Raw genomic sequence first — 27873 nt, 5'->3', positions numbered from 1 at the left:
TGTCCTCCAGGAGAGTTTTCAGAAAAGCAGTGATGTGGACATTCAAGGCTGAGCTGCTGAGCAAAGTGCTTGCTGCCTTTGGAGCCTGCAGAAGTGAACAGGCCTTTCCAGAACTGTGGTTATCCACTCCACCCCCGCCTCCCACCATTACCCCCACCCCCACCTCCCACCCCAGCTCCTTAGCACAAGCAGAGTATCTTGGAAGTAAGCATTTTTGGAAATGGTAGCTTTTCCTCCCCTACTTTTTTTTTTTTTTTTTTTTTTTTTTTTTTGGCAAAGATGATGGTCGGTGTCAGTGGATGCTAAATGGTCCTGTCTCGGCTCTCAGGATCCCGACAACCACACAAAACAGTCAATGCCAAGAAAGGTGAGCTCTTGCCACTTCATCAACAGAACCTGCAAATGATTTGAAACAAGAAGGAGAGAGAGGAGGAAACAACATTAGAAGTAAATAAATCACTGAGATGTGAAAGGAACCTTTTCCAAATGCACAGACAAACCCAAGGGCAACTGGAGGCAGAGAAATGGAGAACAATGTAAGCTGTCCTCCAGGACTCATGGGGAACTCATACCCATAGAATGTGTTACTCCAAATTGCTAATCAATGCTAGATACCAACACCAGCAACTGCTAATGATGGAAAAAGAATCACCTTACTTCCTCTGTAATTATTTCTGACACAGGTCTCCATGAGGAGTGTCAAGACTCAGGTTAGCAGCTCGGTGTGATAATAACCCAAGATTACCAGAAATTCGCAATGCCGGAGAAAAGGAGGGCTGGAAGAAAGGGAAATGGCAATTAGAAATACTTGTCATGGTAATTGCATTGTGAACAGCGGACATCCACTTCTCAGCAGCCGGTGTAAAGTTTTTTTTCTGACTTTAGAAAAACATCTTCCGGGCAGGTTGTGCAATAGAGGAATAGATCACATTTTCAAAACTAAAAGTGTGGAAAAAGTATTACTTCTCTCTCAATAATGGTGTGTTAGATGATATATTAAAAAGAAGGAGAACTCTTGAAATTCACAAGGCTGAGAGCAGTGCTACTTGACCGGCTAGTGATGTTACCTTAAGCCAAACAGCAGCCCTGAGATGCTGACATCGACCCACATCCACATATTGTCTTCTACAAAGCCAAAAATAGCTCTCGGCTTTATTCTCTCGTCATTCGCTTCATCCAAAACAGCCACATCCAAAGCTCTCCGGAATGGAGTCCATTGAGTATGCGGTGAGAGCTGCTCTCGGGTCTCATCCTATGAGATGGCAGAGCCCACGAGGGGACCCCAGGACACAGGCCTCTCTTCTGTGATCCTTGCAAAGTTGTGAGGAGACACAGACGCTCATGAAGGAGGGTCCTCAGCTCTAATACTGAAAGATGCAACTTACGTTTGTCTTGAAACTCAAGTGAGCCTTCCGAAAAGCAACCCTAGCATCCAGGACTCACATCCATCAGTGGCTTCTATTACCTTTGGAGTGAATGATGGTCTCCTTGGAATTAATGTTCTCAACCTACAAGGTTCTCAGTAAGCTTCTCTCCAAGTCTAAAAAGTCAGCCCTGCTTGCTTGATGAATAGCAGTTCTTCATGTATACCTTGATCCTCAAGCATCCTATTAATTTTATTTTATTATTTTTTTATTTGCCAGGTCATTCTTTCCAAGAATTCTGTTTACCTAGTCAAGACTTACTATGGGTCCAAGACACAATTCTAGAAACCCCCACCCCGTTCTGAATCCTTCCCCTATTCCCCTCCCTCGCTAACCCCTGATGAGTTAATGCAGGGCTCTTTCTGTAGAATCATATTGCATCTACAGCATGTCTGTCCAAAACAATCCTGTGTTCCCTACCTGTCCACACCTCTATAGACTGGGAGCGGTTTAAGGGCCAAAACCTACTTTCATGCCATTTTTAAGCCAGTTATCACAAGGAGCTTGTCAGGCTCAAGGTTGAATAGAAACCACACAAGGAAGAAAAAAAGAAAGAAGACTATAACATTAGATGACCAAGGGAATAGACGGTACATTCAAAAGTAAGTAAACCTCTTTAAGAGGTAATCATTTTGCCACCTCTAGTTATCAGAGACTAAATTGTGTGAGGCAGGATATCAATTATGGCCAGATACCTATATTTTTTGTAGTATTCGAAGAATTGTCTTTAGGAGTTTGTGGAGGTTTAAGAGAGGATTCAGTAAGGACTAAAGACCTTCTAGAGAGGCAGTAGACTCTGATGACCCTGTGCTGGGCCTCCTCTCTGGAGAACTGGTGTCAAATCAACAAAGCACCTGCTGGACCTTGCTTTGAGCATCCTCTGTGGTTCTCTACAGCTCAGTTAGGGCTAGAATGGAGCTGAGGGGTGGGTGGTTGGTTGGTTGGGATTTTTTGTTTGTTTGTTTGGTTGGTTGGTTGGTTGGTTGGTGGGGTTTTCTGTTTGTTTGGTTGGTTGAATTTGTTTGTTTGTTTGTTTTCAAGAAGGGGTTTCTCTGTGTAATAGCCTGGCTGTCTTGGAACTTGGTCTATAGAGCAAAATGGCCTCGAACTCACAGAGAATTCCTCTCCTTCTGACTGCCACTCCACCTGGCCATGGAGCTGAGTTTTAAGACCTAATTCCTATTTCTGAGTCCCTTCAGCAGAGCGAAAGCATCGGCGGTGCTCCTGTCACTCACATACTCAAGCCTCATCCTGAGTTCAATGTCTTGTTCCTTTGACTAGCATAGCCCTAGCAGGACTAAGTGTTCCTCTGGGCAAAGGTGGTTGTAGAGATGGTTTTAGCGAGTCTTTTCCCGACCCCCTTCAAACTCATTTGAACCACATTTGCATAGGTAAACATTATTTCCTGCATATCACTGATAAACAACCCCTGGAGCAAAGCAATCTGAGACTTGACATCAGTTTAATTATTTGATACTGAGTGGTCCCATCCAGCCTGTGTGGAACCTGTGACATTCGCACCTCATACCTGCCAGATACTTAGTTTTATGGAAGATGATTTGCAAGAGTTTCCTAAAGTGGCCAAATTGGGAGTGCGGGCTGGGAGACGCGCAGTAGAGTGGACATCAGGGAAGAGTGGGGATTCGAGGCATAAGATTCTCCATTTGGGCCTTGCCTATTTGAAGGAAAAGGACTGTCTCGTCGGGCTATTTGTGGTGTTCCAGGCATAGCAATTCTCCATCAGGATGCAGGACGCAGTGCAACCTAGCACACAGTATCAGTGTGGTGATGCCAGGAGAGTTTGTCCATGGGAGCATCGAAAGGTAGCATCCTAGTTAGGAAATCAGGAGACTGGCAGCCTCCCTCAAGGGCCTGGAGGATATCAGGATGCTGAGACTGGAAATGCCCAAAAATAACATTGTTATTAAAGCAACGCTAGTTCTACTCTTTGTTAGGGTTTATCTGGCCAGAAACACAAACTGGAAAGGAAAAATGGGAACCCTGGGAAAGAGGAGGAAAAAATAATACTGCGGAGCAGAGCAGCATGTTGAGTGAAGAGAAGCAGTTCTAGAGACCACCACAGGGCGGCGCTACAGCCGCCGCCAAGCAGGACCCATCCCTGAGCCACCTCACCCTGTTGCTCCTGGATAGGCTGGTAGCCCACAGGCTCAGGCTGCAGCATGGAGACACCACTTGCTCGCCCTGCTGTGAGAAGGAGAGCAAGGCCACAGTGTTGCCAACAGGCTAAACACCATGGTTGCCTCTGGTGTGAAGACATTGAGGTCAAGGGCAAGGCAGTGTGTGCAGCAGCTTGGAGCTTCAGCAGGTCCTGCCCCTAGACGTGCTGCTGAACCACGTGATCACCCTGACTCTGAACAACAAGATATCCGAGATGAAGAATGGGTTTTCTGGGTTAAGTCTCCTCAAAAGACATCCATGATCAGTGCTGCCACGGGAAAACCATGTTGCTGTCCATGATCCATCTGTGCTGCCAGGTGCTACAAGCAGGGCAGATTCTTCTGCAGTGGTATCGATGACTGAAGACTTGTACTTGAGAATTAGAGACATGGGGGCTTCTGTGTCCCCCACCCCAAAAAGAAAATCCTGACATGAAGCTATTGAAGAGTCCTTTATGATTGGGATAAAGATGCTGATATGTAGCTCTTCACAGCTGATGGCATCTAGTGAGGGGCAAGAAGGGACATCAGTTTCTTTAAGGGGCTGGTCACTGGGTGTTTGACCATGCTCAAATGGGTATGTGAGCAACACAAATTGGACTTGGTAGGGTTTCTTCTTCTTCTTCTTCTTCTTCTTCTTCTTCTTCTTCTTCTTCTTCTTCTTCTTCTTCTTCTTCTTCTTCCTCTTCTTCTTCCTCTCCTCCTCCTCCTCCTCCTTTTCCTCCTTCTCTTCCTCCTCCTCCTCCTTCTTCCTCTCCCTCTCCCTCTTCCTCTCCCTCTCTCTCTTTTGTTGAAGGGGTACCCAGGATGAATAGGAAGTGGGTGAGATCAGGGTGCTTTGTATGAAATTAATAAAGTAATTAATAAACAATTAGTAACCAAGTAATTAATAAAAAAATTATGTGGGGGGGGAGAAAAAAGTGAAACGTGAGCTGCCATTCCATTGTCTGTTGCAGCTGCATTGAGAGGCAGAACCTTTAACCGATAGTGAGATGGTAAAAAGGGATTAATTAATGCCTTGCTCCGGGAAAAGAATCCTAATTCTCACAGGTGATTACACAATGAAACCCCTTCTCCTGTTCTCTCTCTTTTTCAGGTACCCACTTGCCTCCTCACTCTGACTTAAGTGGAAGCATGAAACCCATACCATGAAACCCACTTCCTCCAGAACTGTGAGAATAGGGGCCTTACTTCTTATTAACACCCCCAGTCCTGGGTATTTTGTTACAGTGAAGAAAGCCCTACTTCCTGTGCAAAGATTATCAAAAGCACATGAACCTATTTCTGGCATAAAGCAGGTACTCAAAAAGTATTAGTCTGAGGTTGAAGAAGGATCATGAGTGATACCATGGTCTGCTGTTCAGCTCAGCCACACTAGAACTATGACACCAAGTGCCTGCCACCAGTGTCCCCTCTGCACAGTGTCTGTGCTATCCGGTCTATTCCTTTGAATACCGCACCTAGATGAGGTACTGGGAGATCTAAGATTACTCTGCCTGCCTGAGGGATTGTCAAAGTAATTCTGAATTGGTTCAAAGCCTGCAGATTCAGGAAGCTCCTCTGAAAGAAAACCCTGGGAGCACCTTTGCAGATCCCTCCTCGCTTGACTTTCCCCACCTACGTTCACCTTCCCATCCACAGCGTGCACGCAGGCTGCATTTCGAGCCTAGTGCTCTTGAGATCTTGTGTCAGGGGAAAAACCCACATCGGTAGCTTGGGAATAACGCAGCTCATCTTTTGTAGCGTTTTGTAAGTTTTGCCCTTAACGTGGGTGCCAGAGTGCCTGACAGTTGTTTTGTGAGGAGTAAGGAAGGGTGTTTTACAGCTCGGCTGCTGGGAGGCACAGATGTTGCCGGCTGTGTCGTGGCGAGGTGGTAAAGGCTGCGAGGAAGGTGCAGAGCATTAATTATCGTTCTGCAGCTGTTCATTAGCCCACAGACACCTCATCCTGCCATCTTCAAGAATGACAACCACACAATTCCACACACACAACAAACCAGGAGGGGTGAAGGAGAAGACAGGAGCTATCTGAAGGTTACAATGAAAAGCAGTGTGCAGGAACAGCTGGGCATGCCCGCTGTGGGCTGCCTGGAGAACAAAGTGATCACAGGGCACTCTGGGGAGTGCCCTGGGGCTCAGCCCTAGTAGGCACAGCAGGGGGCGGGGTGAGATTCTCCAGGGAGACTCCAGGCAAGGCTCCTCTGTGTATGTAGGAAAGGCTGCTTATGGGTGTAGGGAACAAAAGAAAGCTTTCTCCTTTATGAATGTTATCTTTCAACTGTCTTCGAAACACATGGATTCCATCGTGCTGTGGGCTCAACTTGGGAAGATACATGCTCGCCATCTCTGACCCTGAGCATTGGTATATTTAGTCTGCTGAGATCTCGCTCAAACTCCGTCTCATTTTGCTCTACATAGGAGAACTAGGAATAACAGCCTCAGATACTGACTAACCGAGATTCTCGCTAAGTTCCTATGAGCTTAAGTCTAAATACTTAGCTCTAAGCATGGTGAAGCAGGCAAGATAAGTACTTCCCATCTCCATGCATGGTATACCCTTTGGCCTAGGCCCTACCTTCTGTACATCCCTGAAGTGAAAGCAGAAAGACAAACACCTCTTCTTACCCCAACCTGTGCACACGGTCTTGTTCATTCTACATCGCTTATGTACAGAGTTGAGAAGAAAAACCTTGTGTATGGTACAGGGCACCCACCTGCCACAGCCTAGTAGACTTAACTCTAGAGTGTGCAAAAGGTTCCCTACCAGGCATGCAAGTGATTTCAGCAAATGGGGAGGGCTCATCCCTTCCACAGCATTCCATGACGCTTTTGGTAGGGTAAGGTGGAGCTTCTATATGGCCTGCTTCCCAGCATTAGAGACTGTCTTATCCTTAATCACAAGTACTAGAGACTCACTGATGAGCCAGGACCTGGGATTAGCGCACCCTGATTGCCCTCTCCCACCTATCCCATTGTGCTATTACTCCAACCCATGCGTGGTCCCAGCACAGTTCATCCCATGACTGTTTACTTACCATACCCTGCCCCCAGCTTATCACTCACAGCTGTTTCTGTAGCAACCTCCGTTGTTGTCTTCTTAGCGGAAGTACCTCCAGTGCTCCAGGGAGGACACAGAACATGAGAGCTCTCAAGGCAAGGGGAAGTGGTCATCCTCTCCCTCCCACCACCTCAAATCTGGCCCACATCATTGGAGTGAATGGATCTTCACTTTAGGCAATTAGCTGGGCAGACAAATTCTGGATTTTCTGCGTGAAGTTAGACCTTCACTGCAACAATCCTTCCTTTTGTATAAGTCGAACCTGAGCTGAACCTTTGGGGCTGTTTCTCCGGCACTCTCCTCAGTGGTGTGCTCTCTCCTTCTCTACTAAGACTTAATGGCCGAAGCTACAATGAGGCAACATGAGCTAAAGTCCACTTTCAAAATAATAATAATAATAATAATAATAATAATAATAATAGTAACTTGGAAGGCAAGGTATTAAAAGGCCATCTACACCTGCAGCCTGTCATTGGGTTCTGTCTCTTGTCCCAAACTTCCAATCAGAGGTGATCTGTGCTCCGCCAAGTAGAGAGCCTGTTCTCCCCTCCCCTCTAACTCCTGCACTGACAACACAATGCTATTTCATTTTTTAAGTGGTTTTCTTCGTTCTCCGTGGTTCCACTTTGGGCATTTTGCTATTTTTATATTATTTATACGGGTGTGATTCTTTTGTGATGATTATCTGTGATTAATCCTCGCAGCTATGGGAAAAATCAGTGTAGCAGTTTGTGCCACATCTAACAAGAGTTGATGTCTGCATAGCTTTTCTGTGTTAAGCAGCTTTGCAAGTTCACTTTAATTGACAGGAGGAAAAGAGGATAGGCAATTAAAAAGGTGTTTATTATTTATTTTTTAATTTATAATTTATGGGAATTATGTATCCAGTAGACAGATAATAAGGCAAGCTTTCCCCGTGATTTAGTGAAACCAGGTGGCCCGTCAGCCGGGTCCTAGTGCCCTCTGGAGACTGCTTTTGTGTCCCTTCTCCATGGGTAGACTCTGTCATCAGTCAGAAGTCACCCTCTGCCAAGAGGAAGGAGGAGGAGATGCCAATCCCAGGAACAGAGTGACAGCATGGACCACAAACAACCTTTATCTAGAACAGCAGCCACAGCCTAATGCCTGCTCTCCATCCTCACAAAGCAGAACAGGAAGGAGTGAAGTAACCAGTGAGTGGCCATCTCCCAGATGCCAGCATTCGAAGCTTGACTTAAGTATGAAGGGTTAAAGGGGGGAGAGGATTTTTTTTTCCAGAGCCGTATTTCTATCTCTGAAACGCCAGGCAGCTCATATGTATACATTTCTCTCCACTAAGACCTAATTTTCCACCATTTTCCTTGATTTGTGGCTCTCTTTTCCCCATTTCCTTGATTTAATACCCAATTATTTTTTGTCCCATTGCCAGTAAAACAAAATATTTCATAACTGCTTCTATGAGGTTTTAGGATACTATTTTAAATACATAACTTACACTCCTTATATTGCAAAATTGAGGGGACTCTCGTGAACATATGGATTCTTCATTTTTCTCAGCCAGGCTGACCTAAACTTGACAGTTCAGAGTACTGTGCCAAACTTTAACGGATTTCCTGCGCTCTCCCTTCAGGCTTTAACTCAGCACCTTCCCTCGGCATCACCTCGAAAGCACAATAGTGAGACCTCATTTCACCCTCCCCCACATCCCCCACAGGCACTGAGGACTGAGTGACAGAGCCAGTGGTCAGCTGACTGTTTCTATACCTCCCTGGCCCCACATCTGCCACCAATGACCTGCAGTGCAGGCTGGCTCACTGCGCTGGTGTGGCTGTCCCTAGTAACTTGGTATAAGAAAAGTGAGTGTTTAACATCGACTTTCTTCTAGTTTTCTTACAGTTATGAAACTCTGGATTTCTGCCGGTGTCCTGGAAACACAAATTAAAGCCCCAGACCAATGGATCTGGCTTTACGATATGAAGAGGAAGAATCTAAGGCATCAAGAGGCATGCCTTGTGACTATTAAAATCCTTTTCCCAGTCTAAGCTTCCTTCGGCCTGATTTTTGCATGGGACATAGACAAGGACAGAAAAGAACCTTATAGAATCCCATCTCCGTTTTCTTGGACACTCTCACTCCTTTTTTCTGATCATCCTGTTTCATGGTTTGTCGCTCTGTCCTCAAAATAAAGTAAAAGTAATTTTGCTTTTCGAAGTATGTATGAAGTTCAAGAGAGTGTACAGAGATTCTGGGAACACTCTTGGGTGTCAAAAACCATTGTCACCAAACCTCTTCTGGAAATAAGGTCACAGGATGCAGCCTCTTAAACCTAGGCGAGAGAAACAATGAGGAAGGAGATCAGAAACCGCTGATACACAAAACAAGCCCAATGGCTAGAGAGAGAAGAAGCCAGAGAAGCAAAACTGTAATGGTAGTTATAGAAAGCCCAAGTGAAGATTAGTTAGGGCTGGGTAAGAAGGAACTTTCAAGGCCATCAAAGGAAGAGGCCTGGTTAAGAGACCACTGTCAGGTTAAAATGGGCCTGGGCTGCACTATACTTTGTACTGGTTCAGATCAGCCCTGGCTGAAAGGACTGAGAGATGCTGAAGCCACTGATGCTATCCTGATACTTGATAGAAGCATCTGGGAGTCTGTGGGGGAAACTGAAAGAACCTTCTGCTCTATGTGTCTATGGGAGCCAGAGACTCAGCTCAGCTGCAAAATTCTGCAAATAGAATCAACAGAGCCCAGTGCAACTTGATGGACGTGGATATGTTTCTCACATACAAACATCACAGCCAGGGAACAGAGGTCAGTACCCAGCCTGAATGAGGGCCTTGTTCTCCCAGCCCTACCCACAAAGGCAAGTTCACTGAGTGTTTTCTTTATGCAGGATCAGAAGAACTCACAGAGACCAGGGAGACAAGCAGACCACCCCAGAGCTCAGCCACGTATGGCGTTAGCCCTCCAATTCTTCCGCCCTTCTGCAAAATCCCACACTGAAGATTTTCACCAACCCCAGCCCACTGAGCAAAGACAGCAAGCAGTGATCACCTAAGAACATGTACTCATTAGGACAACATGTTCCCACCCTTTACAGGCTTAAAACATAAGATGGCTCAGCCCACAAAATGCTCACTGCACAAGCAGGATAACCTGAGTTCGTTTCCTAGAACCCACAGAAAAGCCAAGTGCAATGGTGTCTGCCTTCAATCCCAGCTCTGGGGAAATAGAAGCCCGAGGATCCGTAAAACTCAGTAGTGAAAATCAGTGCAGTGAATGTTCTCTGTCTCTCTGTCTCTCTGTCTCTCACACTGTGTGTGTGTGTTGGGTGGGTGTGTGGGGTGGGGACTAGGGAGATAATTTTTTAAATGTAACAAGGTGGTTTGGTTCTCATCTCAATTCGAGAAAAGCATCGCCCTCTTCTGCACAAGGCAGGTAGAGTTGCTCATACCTGGTTCTGCGAGCAGGAAAGGGCCTGCTACCTTCCCCCTATATTTTTTAAGGGAAATTTTTAAAGTTAATTAAGTAAAAAGATAGGACCAAGGAGGATTTCTTCTCTCGTGACTCCTTACTTTTTACCGTATCGGGCATAACTATAAAGCAAGGAAGCCGGTCTCCTATAAAGGCAAAGGAAATTTATACAGCAAAATGAACATAGTTGATGGAGTTCTAGAGTGCTAATAAATAATACCTTTTTCCTGCTTCACATGAACGCTAACACCAAATCAGAGAGATACTCGGGAGTCACATAGACAGAATTGAAAATATCACCAATATTATTGACCATGGGGCTTTTAATATGCCCCATGATCAAGGGAGCTTGCTAATACGTAATCACCCAGTCATTCAGACTCACCCACACAGACCTTCCCAATGTGCAGGCCAAGAGATTTGCAAGCCAGAAAATCTTAGCGTAGAACTGGAGCACTGAGCCTCTCACTCCTGCTGTCCATGATCCAATGCTTGGCCTTTCATATAAAGGAGTGGATAAAGGATGGTCACCAATGTCATTCTGGAGAGTAGCCTTCCAAACAGGTCTATATCTACAGCCAAGGGAAGGGTCATCTGGCCCAACCTAATAACATCTCTAAGTGGACATCTTGAGACACAGTCTATTTTAGTGGTCTGTCCATTACTCAGAGTGCTCGTGAGCTCTTGGGGAGCCTATCTAGAGCCTGCAGTTAGATACCTCTGGTCATGGCATAGTCTCATCCCTACATGTGAAATAATTAGGAATTCTTAGAGTACAGCAAGTGGTTACCATTTAAGGTCAGGATGAGTATGACAACTGAAAGACGGACAGCGGTCTTGTGCGAGCTAAATGCTGATGCTGAAATTTGATTGGTGTTTACCTCATGGTAACATTGGAAATGAAGACCTAGTCACTGTAATGAGACTTTCCAAGGCAAAAAGTGGGGGCCTATAGGTTGACCAGACCTTTCCTCTTTCCTTTTTTGATGACATTTCAAAGCTACATCCAAGTATAAGAAGTTACCTCACAGTATAATTAAGAGGCTGGAATATTGGTTCTTCTGTACTATTTGTTTATGAGCAGGAACACATAACTGGCATGGGTAAAGGATTTATAGGTTAGCAAATTTGAAGAGGACAGCTTTCCTTTCATAAAATTTTCCTATAGGGGAAAATCATACTGACTGCATTGTGGGCATCAAGCAAATGTGTGTGGGAGATTTAACGGACAGTGGAACTATCAGCAGGAAGTGAGTACAGGACCACCGGCTGCAATTCAGGAAAGGCGTGGCACTCAGATGAGCAGGCCATCTCTAATCACACCATGGTTTCAAAGGCAGGATTCCTTGTGCTTTCTACATTTTTCCATTGTTGCCCATTAACTCTGTGAACCCGTCTTCCAGATGCTGCACATTGGTAATGGAATTTGGAAGGTGGGCAGAAAGAGAAGGCAGGTTTGAAATGGGATGAGAAGCCAGACACTCAAGGACCAGAAGCAGGGTCTGAAGCCACAGCTTGAACACCGGGATGGTGGAGCTGGGGACAGGGCTCAGTGAGTCAGAGCACCTGACGCACAAGCATGAAGGCCTGAGGTAAGACTTCCAAAACCCAAGTAACAGCAGGGCACGGGGGCTGGAGGGATGGTGTGTCGGTCAAAAGCACTTGTTGATTTTGCAAAGGACCTGGTTGGTCCTCACATGGCACTTCCCAGTACTCACGTGGTGACCAACAAGCCTCTGAAACTCCAGTTCCAAAGGATCTGACGAACTCTTTTGGCCTCTGCAAATACTGCATATATATGGCACAGATGTGCAGGCAAAACACATAAAATAAAAAAATAATAGTTTCTAAAAGCTGTGCCATGTGTGCCTTTAACCCTGGTTGGTGCCGGGTGAGGAGGAATACAGAGACAAGAGGACCTCTCACTCTCTAGGACTTGTTCGCTACCAGTGTACCATGTTCAGTGAGAGACCATGTCTTAAAGGAGTAAGGTAGAGCATGAGAGCAGAACACCCACCTCTAACCTCAGCATGCACAGACATACCCTACAGACACACACACACACACACACACACACACACACACATACACACACAGACATACCCTACACATACACCCACAAATAAACACAGACATACCCTACATATACAAACACACAGACATAACCTATATATACACATACCTACAGAGAGAGAGAAAGAGATCTTACACTCATACACAGAAAGAGACAGACACACACAAACACACTCACAATAGGACATATGCCAGACATACACTTGCATAAAAATGAATTACTTAATTAAAAATAAAACCCTAGTTGTTGGAGAGATCTTGTCTCTTCCAAGTAGAGACGGGAAACCCCGAACCAGGAATCAGGGGCTGAGAGGCACAAACACTGAAGGCTGGGGAAAGCAGGCTAAGAGAGTTTATGATGATCAGAAAGAAATGAGGTTAATGCATTTGAAACTCCTACATCCTCCTGAGAAGAATGAGAGGCTGAATGGTGTTGGCACATAAGGCAGTAGGAAGTTGGGATAAAGGACATTGTTGTAATGCAGGCCTGAAGAAATCAGAAGAGATAGGATGACAGGTATGGGTGACTCATGTCAGTAAACCTGGCCCTCTGGAAGCTGAGGCAGGAGGATTGCTAAAAGTTCCAGATCTGACTGGGCTACAGGAGTGAATTCCAGGTCAGTATTAGCTATGGTGCAAGATTCTGTCTCAAAAAAACAAGGGGTTGTTTCTTACTCCTATCAGAGAAGAGTGACATTTAGGACCTTGCCACTGACATAGTGAGGCTTAGTGGTTCCCATCTGTGCCGTGCAGGCGGGGAACACAGAGGTCCCCAGAGCCACATTAGCATAATGCACTGCTCCTCTATGACATCCTGGAGAACTCCCATTAGAACTTCAGACTGTTCGCCCCTCTGTTCGGAAGGTATTTTGACTGCTGTCCGGAAGGCGGGAACAGCTGGGCTGTTAAAGTCAACAGGCTCCCACTTCCACACAGACCAGACTGTGTCATAATTGGAAATGTGAAATATGCCTTCCACTACTCAATTCTCGGGGGCTGAGGAGGCTTTTTTCCCCTCCAAATCCCAGAAAAGACCAGTGCCAGGCTGAAGTAGATGCCCCAGTTTTGTGTGCTCCCTGCCAGTGTACCCCTAAATCTGTGGGCTTAGCAGCTCTGTTTGGGAAAGAAGGAGATAAACATTCGGGAGGATGCAGGAAAGCTGAGCCGTTTAAATGGACCCTGTCAACACATTAGTCGCACACAGGAAGCAGCCTTGTCTATCCTTCACCTGGCCGTGTGAGGCTTCAGGCCTCCAGGCCTCTGCTGGATGCCTTTGATTCTGTGAAACCCTCCCAGGGATCTCACAGTGTGCTCGCTTCTCTAACGCAAAACCCCAGAATGCCAGCGTTTGCACAGAAACATTACCGAAATCCAGACGGCTTTTCTGTGGACTACACTCTTTCCTGAAGCTTCCTTTACCCTTTACCTTCAGCCCGGATCTCCTTTCATTACCCCCCCAACCCATCCCCGTCTCCCACTGCTCCTCAGCGCCTCCCTCACTCTGATGTAGAACCTACTCCTTTCCCTGGCTCAGCTTGGGTATCATGTGACTTGTTCATATGTCGAAATGTTGTCCATGGAAGACGGATATACTCTGCCCTGCCCTGCCTGCCCTCCCCCCAACAGTGTCTGGGGTCTGAGAGTCCAGTGCAAAAGGGAGACTTTTGCTACCATTAGAAATTGCAATATGTTCCTCCCTGAGATATCCAGACAAATCAGATACACCTCAAATAGCCAAGATCACTTTTCTACCAAAATCCATCACCAGAGCTACTAAACAGACAAACATTTCTCCTGTTGCTATAATTATGAGTTGATTACACTACCAAAAGCCTTTGTTCCTTGTAGCCTTCCTAAAGGGTAAAAGGCTACTGTAGACAGTGCTTTCTCCCCAGTGTCTAGGTTTCTTTCTGGCTTATTTTGGGGGTAGAATGAAGCATAAGTAAAAGAATTATTTTACCACACAGATAGATAATAGATAGATAGATGATAGATAGATAGATAGATAGATAGATAGAAAGATACATGATATATAGATATAAATGATTTATAGATGAATAGATAGATGATTGATAGGTAGATAGATGAATAGATAGAGGATAGGTAGATAGATGGATTGATAGATGGATAGATGACAGATAGATGATAGATAGCTAGATAGATGATTGATACATAGATAGAAGAATAGAAAGACGGTAGGTAGATAGATGGATAGATGATGGATGGATAGATAGATAGATAGATAGATAGATAGATAGATAGATAGACAGACAGACAGACAGACAGACTTCCTCCTCAACAAGAATGCAAGCTGCTTTTTCTGTCCATCAGGATCTAGCCCAGGTAACAGCCCATGTGGTTGTTTAAGAGCTACTTAAGCCATGTACACCCACATGTTACACAGCCTCTGCTCCCTGCCACCACCTTCCTCTAGTTTCTATGGACTGAGTGTAACATTTCTAAGAGCTGACCAGAAAGTTCTCTGCAGAGCACACAGGAGGCTGTTACATCTTGGGAGGTGGGAGGGGGGGGCAAATCCAGCAAAGATTCCTCCCTTCCCCTGTTCTATGGCCATACAGAAAGTGCCCAGACCCTTGAGCAGAGAAATCGGTTCCACAGTCACTTAACATCATCGGCAGTGCTATTGACAGCTCTGTCCTAACCTTTGCCAAGGAATTTGACCCCCAGCCAAAATCCACACTGTGGCCAGAAAGAAATGGTGAGGGGCCAGTCCAGGAGCCTGACTCCTTGATAATTATTTGGCTGAGTGTAAAAACAGGAAGCATTAATAATTTCTAGTCCTTTTGACAGACAAGACTCATGCCCCAAAGCCAAAGCAAGCAGCCAGGGCTCCACACCAATACCAGGCTCAGGCAGATGCTGTCGAGCATTGGTTAGCATTGAGATCTGTTTGGTTCGGTTTCTGTGACATTTTATAAAGAATCCCAATAGAGGGAGAACAACAAATGTGTTGGAAAGCAACAAAAGGTTCTGATCACCCTGATCAGTCTTTCTCACGAGGCATTGTTTCCCATCCCCCATCCTCCATCCCTGAACCCTGATGAGAAGCCCGGAAAACAACTGTACCAGAGCAAGAGAGGACAGGCAGGCAAGTTGAAGAGCAAATCTGTTCATGCGAGGCCCCTTGAAGAGAGCTACTTTCTTTTTCTGAGTATAAATAATGGGCTGAGGGATCAGAATGAAGCCTGACAAGGAACCTGTCAACATTTCCAACCCTCACAGTCTTTAAATATTCAAACACCATGATGTTGAAGGATCTTTGACTTTTCTCTTCATTTTTTTCCCTCTGAATGTCAACAAACACTGTGTTTGCTGAGTGAAGAGCGCAGCTCCGCCTTTCCTTGTAAAATAAAAGAGAGGCAGTATGAGAAAGAAGATAAAAAGATGGGAGAGAAGCTGAAGATGCTCCAGGCTGCCCTGAAGGAAGGACCACAAGCTAAAAAAGGAGGCAGAAGATGAGGGCGGCCTTGCAGAGCTACAGCGGTCTCTCAGAGACCTTGCAGTCCTATGCTTCGTTTACAGGAAGGAAATTAAGACTGAAGACACTTAAATAGGCTCGCAAAGACAAATTTAGAAAATAAATAAAACTAGTTCAATTTCTCAGGCCTGAAACGGATTTCTTTTTACTATGATCTCCTTACACAGAAAGAAAAAGAAAAAAAAGATGTTTCTCACAGGCTGACACAAATATGATCTGCTCTATCTGTAAGCATTTATTGAACCCCTACTGTGATGGTTAATCTTCACTGTCAACTTGACTGGCTTCAGAATCACCATGGAAACACACTTTTGATTGTGTCCATGAGGTTATTCCCAAAAGGGTTTAACTGAAGGGTAGGTGGCTCCTCCCGTGGGCCAAAGTCCTAGATGAGAAGAAGAGGAGACCAAATAGGAGAAGGAAAAGCTGAAAGTGAGCACCAGAATTCCTCCCTCTGCTTCCTGACTGCAGATTCGCCAGGCAGCCAGCCTCCTCAAGTGCTTGAAGCCACACCCTCTCCGCCATGATGGAACAAGTCTGACGTGGACAGGGAACGAGTCATGAGGAGGAGAAAAACAAGAAAGAAAGCTGTCAAAGGAGATCTTCTTCATCCAGGTTCTTTTAAACTCTATGAGAAGCAGTTACAGTGTAGGTGTTGGTGAGCTGTTGGCAATGCCCAGAGATACAGCCCAATAGGTAATTATGAAATTAATTCATAATTAGTGTGGATGGAAGAAGAATGAGCCTGGAGATGGTGGGGAGGTCAGTGTGATGGTCCAGCTGAACCAAAAGGAAATGTCCAGAGGGCATCAAATACTTAGGAAAGGGTTCCTGGTTAGTGTCAGACCCTCGAGGTTCACCCATAGACCAAGGTGAATGACACATGAAGTGTGACTGTGCCAACTCAAGTGAGAGTGAGCTTCAAAATAAAGGTGCAGGTGGAGGAAGAAGCTTCGAAAGTTGGTGCTTTCGGGACGAGACCATTGGGGATCCAAGAGAGCAGCAGAAGGAAGAAGGAAGAAGGAAGGAAGGAAGGAAGGGAAGGAGGGAGGAAGGGAGGGAGGAAGGGAGGAAGGAAGGAAGGAAGGGAGGGAGGGAGGGAGGAAGGGAGGAAGGAAGGAAGGAAGGGAGGGAGGGAGGAAGGGAGGAAGGAAGGAAGGAAGGAAGGAAGGAAGGAAGGAAGGGAAGGAGGGAGGAAGGGAGGAAGGAAGGAAGGAAGGAAGGAAGGGAGGGAGGAAGGGAGGGAGGGAAGAACAGAGGAAGGAAGGAAGGAAGGAAGGAAGGGAGGGAGGGAGGGAGGGAGGAAGGAAGGAAGGAAGGAAGGAAGGGAAGGAGGGAGGAAGGGAGGAAGGAAGGAAGGGAGGGAGGGAGGAAGGGAGGGAGGGAAGGACAGAGGAAGGAAGGAAGGAAGGAAGGAAGGAAGGAAGGAAGGAAGGAAGGGAGGGAGGGAGGGAGGAAGGGAGGGAGGAAGGTGTAACTCTAACACAAGAGTCAAGGTAAGGGCCACGGTATTTGATGTAACCAACGGAAGGAAGTAATGGAGGTTGTAATGCCCAAAGATCAGACATGGTCAGGGATGAGTTTCAAGCAATAGCAACTCAGGACAGAGATAATAGAAGGCTCTGTCACGTGTCCCTACTCATCCTGTGGCTGATCTCCAGTGTAAGCCATGGGAGTCTGAATCACTGGTTTCCTCTAAAATGAAGAAGGTCCTTGTTTGGTTTGAACGTTTGTGTCACCTCCAAAGTCTGTTGAAATTCTTCCCCCAAGGGACAATGTTGGGAGGTGACTTAGGAGAGAAAAAATGCCTCAGGGGCGGCTCTTCAAGATCATAAGAGAGATCCCAGAGAGTTGGCTCACCCCTTCCACCATTGATGACACACCAGAAGAAACGATCTGCAAGCCAGACAGAAGACTCTCGCCAGACACCAAATCTGATTACATCTTATCTTAGATGCCTCGGCCTCTGGAACTGTAAAGGATAAATCTCTGCTTACTTCTGAGTCACTCGACTTGTGATTTTTTTGATAGCAGCCTAAACAGACTAAGACCCTCAGCCTATCATGGCCCCCATGCTTGCTTGCCGACAGCAGTAGTCAAAAGGCATCTGCCCATATTAAGGGTGGGGATATCCATATGCTGCCATCTCCTTCCCTCATCCCCTCAGACTGGCACATTGACTCTGAAACCACTCACTCTACTGAGGTAATACCCCTCCCATCAATTTTAAAAACTTCTCATGAGGGCCCAGATGGAAAGACCACCTCATCCCGTTTGTCAGGGATAGCCCTATTGTTTGCTCTTCTGAAATGATAATTAACCAATCTGTCTTGGGCATTGGAATAGTTTCCCATAAAGGCTCATTTGGAGGTCTACAAGCCAGTCCCACCCTGTATCGTGGAAAAAGATTCCCTGCTCCCTAATCTCTTGACTCTCAGAGAGGTCCTGCCCTTCAGCAACATGGCTTAGGTTAAAGGTCTATACAAAACTCCCTTTTATTGAGCCCCTACTGTGCGTCAAGTCTTACCCTCCGTTGTCTTATTTTCCCCCAACTCTACTAGTGTATGGTTCTATTGCCTGAGAAAGGACACCAGACCAACCAACATTCATACAGTGGTGTTAGATGACTTGTCCTCAGGATATAAGCACCAAGTCTGTTCACCATTAATATGGGGTGATAAACTGAAATCACAATTCTAATTTTAGCTAGTGAGCTGATTCCTTTAGCTGGGTGAGCTGATTCTTAGTGGTCTAACAGGGTTATTTACAAGTACATGGATGAGTGGTTACTTGCAAGAGCACGAGTGACCTAAAGGCAGCTCTTTTTTCTTATGTAGTAGAACCCATTTCTCCTACGGTGAGACAAATCACAAACATGACCCACTTCATGCTTGGAAATGCAAGCCAGCAAGTTGCACTCCCTGGCTTATTTTCAGATGCTGTTGCTTCTAATTTGACCTCCCTCTGTTATGACTAGTAGATGCCCACATTCTATCTGTTGTTTAAATATTTTTCTATCTGCCCCGATTCTGGAGAAAATGAAGCTGAGCTGAGCTAAACAATATGCCGGTAGACACCCAGCTACTAAATGGCAGAGCCAGGACTCCTAGACAGCTGCAGCTCTACAACCCAACCTCCCAGTGCCAGCATTCTGCATAGCATGACGCTGCCACCCCACTCCATGCTTTTTCTGCACAGATATCTAATGGTCTTCCTGCAGAATGTCCATGATGGAAATTTGAAGTTGACTCCCTTGAACTGCAGTAACAATGAGGAAGGACCATCAGGGGAAAGTGAATCTTTAACCTCACTTTTGAGCATGTCAGGAATCTCAGGTATACTTATTGTTATGGTGGAGGATACAGGACCGAGTTTCGTGGTGGTGGTGGTGGTGGTGGCGGTGGTGGTGGTGGTGGTGGTGGTGGTGGTGGTGGTGGTGGTGGTTGTGGTTTTGATTGGGTTTGGCTTGATCTTTTTTTAATTCTCTGAACTGGTTCCTGGTTCCTAGGAAACGACCATAAATAAGCACGGTTTCCAATTCCGGGCTGTACTCATAATATTGAACAGCTGGTGACCCTTATGAATGTGGGACAATGGACCAGCCTAAACACTAGCCACATAAAGGGAAAGTCTGAAGTGGTAAAAGCACAAATAACCAATGATGTGCTCTTCTGGAAACTAATATCCAGCAAGCAAGAAACAACCAGAGGTGTGCCAGCAGCCTTGCCCTGCAGCAGCCACCAGGCTGGGCATGGGAACAGTGGAACTTGGCTGAACACACTCCCTGCCTTTTGAGCTCAATGTGTGGCCTGTGGTGGCAGCTGCAATAGCAGCTGCAAACCTGAACGGGGTGTGGATGCCACAGTCATTTTACAGAACTGCCGGGCCATGACTGGGGAGAAGGGTGTATCATTGGCACATATGACTTGTATATACGATGGGATTCAAAGGATCTACATCATGAGAAGCTCTCCAGGAGATCCCAACCAGTGCCAAAAATTAAGAGCCACACCACCTCACCTAAACTTTCAAAACATACAAAATTGGGCGAATCTGTTTTTCTGACTAAGGGAAATTAGGAACCTTATGCCATTAAGGAGAAGTAATTGAGAACAGAAGGCAAGAAAACTATCAATCCAAAACGTGGAATTCTATCCCAACTCAGCCCCTTAATAGGCCTTGGCCGAGTCATTTAATGTGTCTACAAATCTGTTTCATAATCTGTAAAGTATCAAACATGACACATTGCTCAATGTAGATAAATCTTAAATCAAAGATAACTCTGTGACGATGCCTTATGTCAATTAGCAACTGGCCAAGAACACGCAGCAACCATCGAGTGCCTTTCTCTTACACAAACAAGTGGTGGGGGAAGTGAACGTGAGAGGGACAATTTCATCAGCAGGTAGCTTCATTGGCTGTGTGTGTTCTCGGTGACAGCGGTGACAGCGACAATAGCAAGGTTATCTGAATCCAATCACAGGCACAGTTGGGGAGCAACAGATACAGAGCTCAGAGCCAGATCTTCAGGGACAGAGTGTCACTGAGGAAGACAGTCTTGTTCCTCATAGCAATGTTCCCCTAATAAACCTTTCCTTTGAAAGACGTCAAGTGCTAGAACGTCAAGCCATGCAACACTAATCAAGACTTCTAAGTGCATCTCTTTTGTAATCACAGAGCAGAGTATCTGCAAGATGAGTCAAAGAATGCCCAAGTCCCCTCACAAGAGGATGGGGTAGAGAGAAAAAGCCAAGTGCCAAGGGCAGAGCAGATACCAGGCCCAGTGATGAACTGAGATGGACATGTGTGATGTGTGACTTACAGCAGAGTTTCACAATGACCACACATGCATGCACGCACGCGTGCGAGCGCATGTGCGTGTGTGTGTGTGTGCGCACCTATGTGTGTGTGAGTGCCTGTGTGCGTGTGTGTGTGCCTGTGTGTGTGTGTGCCTGTGTGTGTGCCTGTGTGTGTATCTATGTATGTATGTATGTGTATGTGTGTGTGTACACGCCTATGTGTGTGTGTGAGTGCCTGTGTGTGTATGTCTATGTGTGTGTGCCTGTGTGTGTGTGCCTGTGTGTGTATCTATGTATGTATGTATGTGTCTGTGTGTGTGTGCCTGTGTGAGTGCCTGTGTGTGTATCTATGTATGTATATATGTATGTGTATGTGTCTGTGTCTGTGTGTGTGTGTGTGTGCGTGCGTGCGCATGTGCATGTTGCTATAATTAACATGCAGATTCTAATTCAAAATAGAGCTTGACACTTAGCACCTCTATATACTCCTGGGAGATCTTAACACTTTATACTTCAATAGCCCCTTAGGACAATATAATATTTAACGTAAGGCCAGAAGACTGGCTCCAATCCTAGTGAAAATATGACACAGGCTTTGAGAATGTTAGTTTCACTGCCTAAATTTGTTTTCTGATCTGGGTTCTAAGAAAGCTCTGCACCTTCCACAGAGACCTTAAGGATTTTACGTGGAATATGGACTAGTCCTTAGCAGAGCGATTGCTACAGGGACAGTGACTATAAACACCATGCACAATAGAGTAACATGAAGGCAAGGAGAGCCCAATACTGACTTGATTGTGATTGCCAAGATATACAGCACCTTCCTTGGTTCCTCTGATTTTATATATATATTTCCTTTTCTGGCCTGGAAGCTTGAGCATCCCCATGCTCTTTGGGCCTCTGTCATGCTCCCTCCTCTCCCTTCCCTTCCATTCACAGCACAAGTTCTTATTTCAAAAGAGATGAAGTCTACATCTCTATCCATCCTTCCTCCCCTGTCCTGATGCTGATGTGGTGACTTGAAACCCCACTGTCGGATCTACTCGACTTATTTACAAGTGTGCTCAGATTATTCACAAAACCAACACCCTCCCTCCCTTCCTTACCTGTGCTCCCACCTTCCCAGTGAACACTCCCTACTCCAGGCAGCTTCCAGGAGAGGCAGGCAGGCAGGCTCAGATGCCCTTGACCTGCCCTAGCATTTCCACTTGCCCCCTTTGCCTCTGGAAGACTCTTTTTTGAGGCTTGGGTCCAATGTCTTCATTATCTTTGACCAGAACTCTTGAAATATGATAGACTAGATTCTAGCCTGATAGTTGCTTATTATCTAGTCCTTGCAGGAGCCATGCATGTTATGAATAAGGACCCAACAGGACAATGGCTTTCACTGGGCTGGTGCTTAATCTTCTCAACAGGAGAGCACAGGCAGAACATAATGGGCCATGAAAGTCAGGTCCAAGTAGAGGCTCTCGGACCATCCCTGTCAGACTCCAGACTCTGGGGGGCTTATCATGTCTGGCTAGTTTATGAAAGAAAGAAATGAAAACTCTATTAATAATCCCTGAGGAAGGGAGAAAGATTAGAGATGGGCAGAGAAGAAGAGGGTAGGAAGGAGGAGAAGATGTAAGGATACTTCCTAATATCTTGCTGTCTTTCTCAACATTTCTTGCTATAGATCATCTCAGTCTCTCTCAGCAAAGAAGAATTCTATGCTGGGAGACAGTTCATATGGCAAAGTTCTTGATAAAGCATGAGAACCTGAATTTGTTTTATTATAACTCACGTAAAAAGCCAGACATAGTGGCATGTGTCTCTAATCTCAGTTCTGGGCAGGCTGAACCCCTAGGGCTCAATGACCAGCCAGCATAGCCAAATCAGTGAGTTCCTGGTCACTGAGAAATCTAGAACAAGGTGGATGGTATCCTGGGAAATAGTGTCCAAGGTTGACCTCTGGCTTCCTCACAGAGCACACACACACACACACACACACACACACACACACGCACGCACGCACGCACGCACACACACACACACACACACCATTAAAAAATAAGAATCCTTTCTTTTAGAAAAAAAAAGCTAGATTTTCTCTTCATTTGAAAATGTAAATTGATAAATTTTTTCAGTTTAATAAACGTTGTCCCTTGGCAGAGGGAAATGTTTTAATTTATGTTGCAAATATAACATATCCAGAAGAATGAAAGATAAATTGCAAAAATATTATATTTCAAGTAGTTAAAATGGAATTTTCATTCCTGAGAATTTTATAACCTGCTTGTACACCTGCCCACCACCCTTAGTCCATGGCTTCAGCAGGGAGGGGAAATAAGAAATGAAGTTTTCTGAGACAAAATGTGTTTGACATTCAAGTCTAATTTTTTAAATTCACAGAAAAAATGGTAATCTAGAAGACCCTGGCATTTCCTGGGCAGGTACCAGGCACTTGAGAAAACAAATGTCTTTCTGAGCTCCAGGGAGCAAGCAAGGTAGCTAAATGGGAGTGGGAGGACTGCGGCTGCAGGGAAGCTCAGGGATGCTGCAGAGGGGAATGGTGGGAGTCCTGAGAGGACCACTCCATTCACAATACCACAAGGTTGCCTTGCAGGATGCCAAGAGAGGAGAAAGGACCTTCTCTCTCCATAGCTGCCTTAGTCCACTAAAAGAGGTAAGTTCTCCAGTGACACACACACACACACACACACACACACACACACACTGCATTGTGGAAATTCCAGAGCAGTGCCTCTACTGAGTCAAGACACATGGTAGTTTAATGTCCCGGCTGCTGGTGATGTTTTGGAAGGTCATGAAACCCTTGGGAGATGGGACCTCACTCCCTTATTTGTGCTTCCTGGCTAAGAAGGCAATTCACCTCCTGCCCAAGCTTTCCCCACCACGATGGACTGCATCCCCTCTGAAACTGTGAGCAAAAATAAACCCTCCCTCCCATAAGCTGCTTCCTGTGAGGTATTTGGTCACAACTAGAAGAAAGGTGATTAATAGAAGGCATGAATGCTTTCAAGAATGTAAACTAGGATTTAAAGTGGCCAGGAATTTGGCAGTGTCACAGGAGGTGACCTATGTCGTAAACCACACCAGCCATTGATACTTAGCAGCCAACACAGTGACAACTGAGAATTAGGACTCAAAGCACATGAAGTCACTACTGCTCACCAGGGCCCAGCCAGGGCCAAAACCAGTAGAAGAAGCAAGCAGAATTCTCCTCCCTGGCATTGGGGCTATGACACCATAGATAAGCTTTTTTCTGCTCATTGCTCTGCTTGGAGATAATAAAGGGGAAGAGGATGTGAGAGAGGACGTGGTCCCAAGAAGAAATATGGGCTTAAAATAACTGAATTTTAATTCCCTAAGTAAATACCGAAGTGACAAGAAATTAGGCTAGAGGTTTTTTTTTTTTTTTTTTTTTTTTTTTTTTTTTTTTTTTTTTTTTTTTCGGAGCTGGGGACCGAACCCAGGGCCTTGAGCTTCCTAGGTAAGCGCTCTACCACTGAGCTAAATCCCCAGCCCCTTAGGCTAGAGTTTTACCAAACTGCATTTGAATGTAGTTTATTTGATGGCTGTAAAAATATATAAAATATAATATGCGTGTATATAAGATATAAATACATAAAAACACTGATATAAAAACTAAATATTAAAAATCCCTATCACATGTCTATACATTTGAATTGGAACTGTAAAGACAAAACAGTCTTTAGGCTTGGAGTTTAGTGGGAAGCCAGTGATATCGCCATTACAGAGCAGTGCTGGGCACTAAAACAGAGGAAACGCTTTAAAATCCTAAGTGTGATTGCCTCTTTGGAGTGGTGACATCAAGTGAGCCAGTGACACCGGCTTTGCCACATGCTTTCCTTGCTACTGCCCAGAATTCAAAGAGGCAATAGTCTGACAGCCAGCCTTGGCCACCGGGACCAGGCTCCATCCACAGGAGAGAGCAGCAGAACTAGCCATGGGGTTAGGACACTTGCTAGACCTGAGTTGTCAGGACCCACCAAGACCTACTGGATGAGAATCTCTAAGTGTGTGTTTTAACAAACACCCAGGCAGTTTGGAAACACATGCAGGCATGAGGAACACAGAGTAGCTTGAAGATATATACAGAAGATATATACAGATATGGCATGGGGAGATGATTACCCAGAGTTGAGGCCTTCTGACAGAGTAGTAGTCTCAGACAAGTCCCCATTCTTCAGAGTGGTAACTCTGACCAAAGAGAGCACCCCTAGTAGAGAAGAATGACAGGAAAGAATAAGAAAACATTATGATAACTTCTGTTTTTGTAACACTTCTTTTTTTTTTCAGTGAAAATATCCAATCCTCTTTCTGTCAGAAAATATCTAAAATTATCTACCAGTCTAAGAAGACTGAGAAAATGCTGATTCAGAATTCTGGGTGTGTTTCCTTGGGAAAGCAAGCTATAGAAACTCTGACAGCTAAAACCATTACTCCAGTGTGTGTCCCAAGATCCCTGCTGCTCTATCTGACAATTCTTCTCACTGCTTCCTGCAGTGCATAATCAGCCCCATGTTCAGAAGAAGAGAAAACTCTGTGGTCCTTGAGAGCACTCTGCACAAATAGCACGGCTCTTAGGTACTGGGATCTCAGCAAAGACCACTGGGTAGAAGCCACAGAGTCAGGTTTCATGTCCAAACGAAAAGACCCTGACAGCTCTCTGAAATGCTCAGACATAGTGTCATTTTCCCAAGAGGGTAAAACGTTAAGCCCATGGTGCCAGATTTTGATTGTGAAGCGCTGTCTTTGTCTGGTCTGTTCTGGAATCCCCTTCCCACTCAATTCTTCTACTCTCAGTCCCTTCCAAACAACCCAACTTCCCTCCTAGAATTTAGTCAATACTAGTTCATCATTAGTCATTACTGCGCATGCCAGTGGGGACGAAGGAATCCCCTGGGAAGAAGAAGCTCTGATGAGAAGTGTGTGGACAGCCCAAGCCTCTATGGCAGGAACCGATTTAGCTGGAGTCCTGAATGGAGGGAGCGCTTCCCTGGGACCACGTGATTCCTGTGGGCCTCCTAGTCTTGACCGAACTAAATGAGTAGCCTCGAGGTGAACACTGTCTGCAGTTCCAGCTGGCCTTTGAGTCCTGGGGTGTGAGCACATATCTCTGAGAGAAGCTAGCCTGTTCGCTGCCTTGATCTCCAGATAAAATATTGATTAGGAAATTTAAAAGTTTGAAGTGATTTAGGAGCCCCGAGACGGGGACATAATGTGCTATGCCCAGCTGCGTTTTGAGTCATCTGTCTCCTGTCAGCAAGCAGAAAGAAGCTGACAGGATCGATACAAACATGTCTGAAGACAGGTTAAACTCATTTCCTTCCCCCTGAGGCTATGGGTGCGATGGGCGAGACCTGGGAGCTGACGACTGAGACCAAGGCTGCACCCCCATCTACCTGGCACTGGACAACGCAGCCTGTTGAGACCATGCCTGCCCTTCCTCCTTCACTGGCTCATTCAGATCTCTCTGCTGATGTGTCTGGAACTTTGGCCCTCTTCTTTCCCTTCCTACAGGTCTAGTAAGATCTGCCCTCTGGCCTAAGTGGAAAATAACAATAACAGCTGTAATATATTTAGCAACTGATGTGTGTTGTGAATCTAGAAGTAATCGCCATTCCTTCTTTCCCAGAGCCTCCGACTCCTTACATTTCTGTGACAGAAGATAATTAAGCCTTCTTTATTTGAGTCGATGGATGCAGATACATGGTGGCTGCCATTAATGACACTGAATTGAACGCTTCAAAAAACTAAAACAGTAAATGTCATGTTTGTGGTGATTTGAGTGAAAATGCCCCCCATAGGTTCTTATATTTTAATGCATAGTTGCCAGGGAGTAGAACTGTTTGAGAAGGATTTGTGGGTGTGGCCTTGGTGGGGGAAGTATGCTTTGAGATATCAAAAGCCCATGCCAGGCCCAGTTTCTCTCACTCAGCCTGAGGACCAAGATATAAAGCTCTCATCTACTGTTCCGGCACCATCCCTGTCCACTTCCTAACTATAAATATAAAGTCTAACTCTAAAACCATAAGCAAGCCCTGTCTTAGTTAGGGTTTTATTAATGTGAAGAGACACCATGACCATGGAAACTCTTATAAGGAAAACATTTAATTGGGGTTCATTTACAGTTAAGAGGTTTAGTCCATTATCATCATGACAGGAAACATGGTTGCATGTAGGTAGCATGCATGGTGCTAGAGAGAGAGCTACAACTGCAGGCAGCAGGAAGATACAAATCCACTGACCTTGGCTTGAACTCCTGAACCCTCAAAGACCACCTCCACTGACACACTTCCCTCAATAAGGCCACATCTACTACAACAAGGCCACACATCCTAATTATTTCAATAATGCCACTCCTTGTGAGCCTAAGGTGGCCATTTTCATTCAAACCACTATCCCCCCAATTAAATAGTTTTTTAAATAAGAGTTACCTTGGTCATAGTGTCTCTTCATAACAATAGAACAGTAATTAAAAGTATATACATATATACTTGAATTTACATATATAAATTATATATTCTTATACATATTATATATGAATATATATCTTTATATATAAGATATAATACATTATAAATATATAATTATATAAGGCTATATATTCTTTGTTACTATATAATATACATATAATAAAAAATGAATAACAAATTAAGCAGATGAAGTGCAATGCACAGAATTAAGAAGTCCTCCATGGACGTCGTCACTGAGGAAAACAAGGAAACCAAGCTTGAGTAACAATAGGATGTCTCAGGTACCAAAGCTTCCGAGTGACAGAACCAAGCACTTGAACTCTGCTCCGCCAGGTGCAGTGGCGCTGCGTCCCAGAAGAAAGGAGAGGTGTGCTTGTTTGCCATGTTCTTCTTGCTATTGCCTGCCTAGTTCCCACCAGCATCACAGGTGCGAGGCTTGCCTTACTCGGTGAGGTTAATAAACATGTCATTCCCAGGGAATGGCTTCACTCCTTCCTGCCTGGATTACGGTCCTAGGCACCTGAATCATATATTAACCATGCTGAGAGGCGTGGATAAAAATTTAATTTATCTAACTAAACAGTGACACAGAACAGAAGGCAAATAGAATTACTTGTTTAATCTTATCATTGCATACTTACCTGGCTGAAGGCAAGATGGCTGACCCCGAGGACACGGTGTCGTCTCTAAGCTTAGGACTCTCAGGGGTGCAGCTACAAAAGGTCTATTTACCGTGTCAGGAAGTCCATGCTTAAGTCCTTTTAACTCAGACCTTCTTTTGTGGTGAGTAACTTTTCTTAAATATATATAAAAACTACTTTTTGCCCAAGAATATGTCAACTCCCTCACACTACAAGATGTGGAACCTGTATTCTCTGTTACTTTCATCC

General features: G+C 45.2%; 1 long non-coding RNA gene across 1 annotated transcript in view; it reads right to left on the bottom strand.

Moving 5' to 3' along the window:
* Window positions 1-8977: 8977 nt before the first annotated feature.
* Window positions 8978-27873, bottom strand: part of LOC120096293 (uncharacterized) — an 82946-nt gene continuing 64050 nt past the window's right edge. The window contains exons 5-6 of the long non-coding RNA XR_005492569.2: window positions 24639-24723; window positions 8978-10606 (exon numbers count right to left, since the gene is read on the bottom strand). This is a non-coding gene — a long non-coding RNA (uncharacterized LOC120096293). The remainder of the gene's footprint in view (window positions 10607-24638; window positions 24724-27873) is intronic.

Source organism: Rattus norvegicus, chromosome 13 (genome assembly GCF_036323735.1).
Source record: "Rattus norvegicus strain BN/NHsdMcwi chromosome 13, GRCr8, whole genome shotgun sequence".
Lineage (NCBI taxonomy): Eukaryota > Metazoa > Chordata > Mammalia > Rodentia > Muridae > Rattus > Rattus norvegicus.
This window is presented reverse-complemented; position numbering and strand designations above follow the sequence as displayed.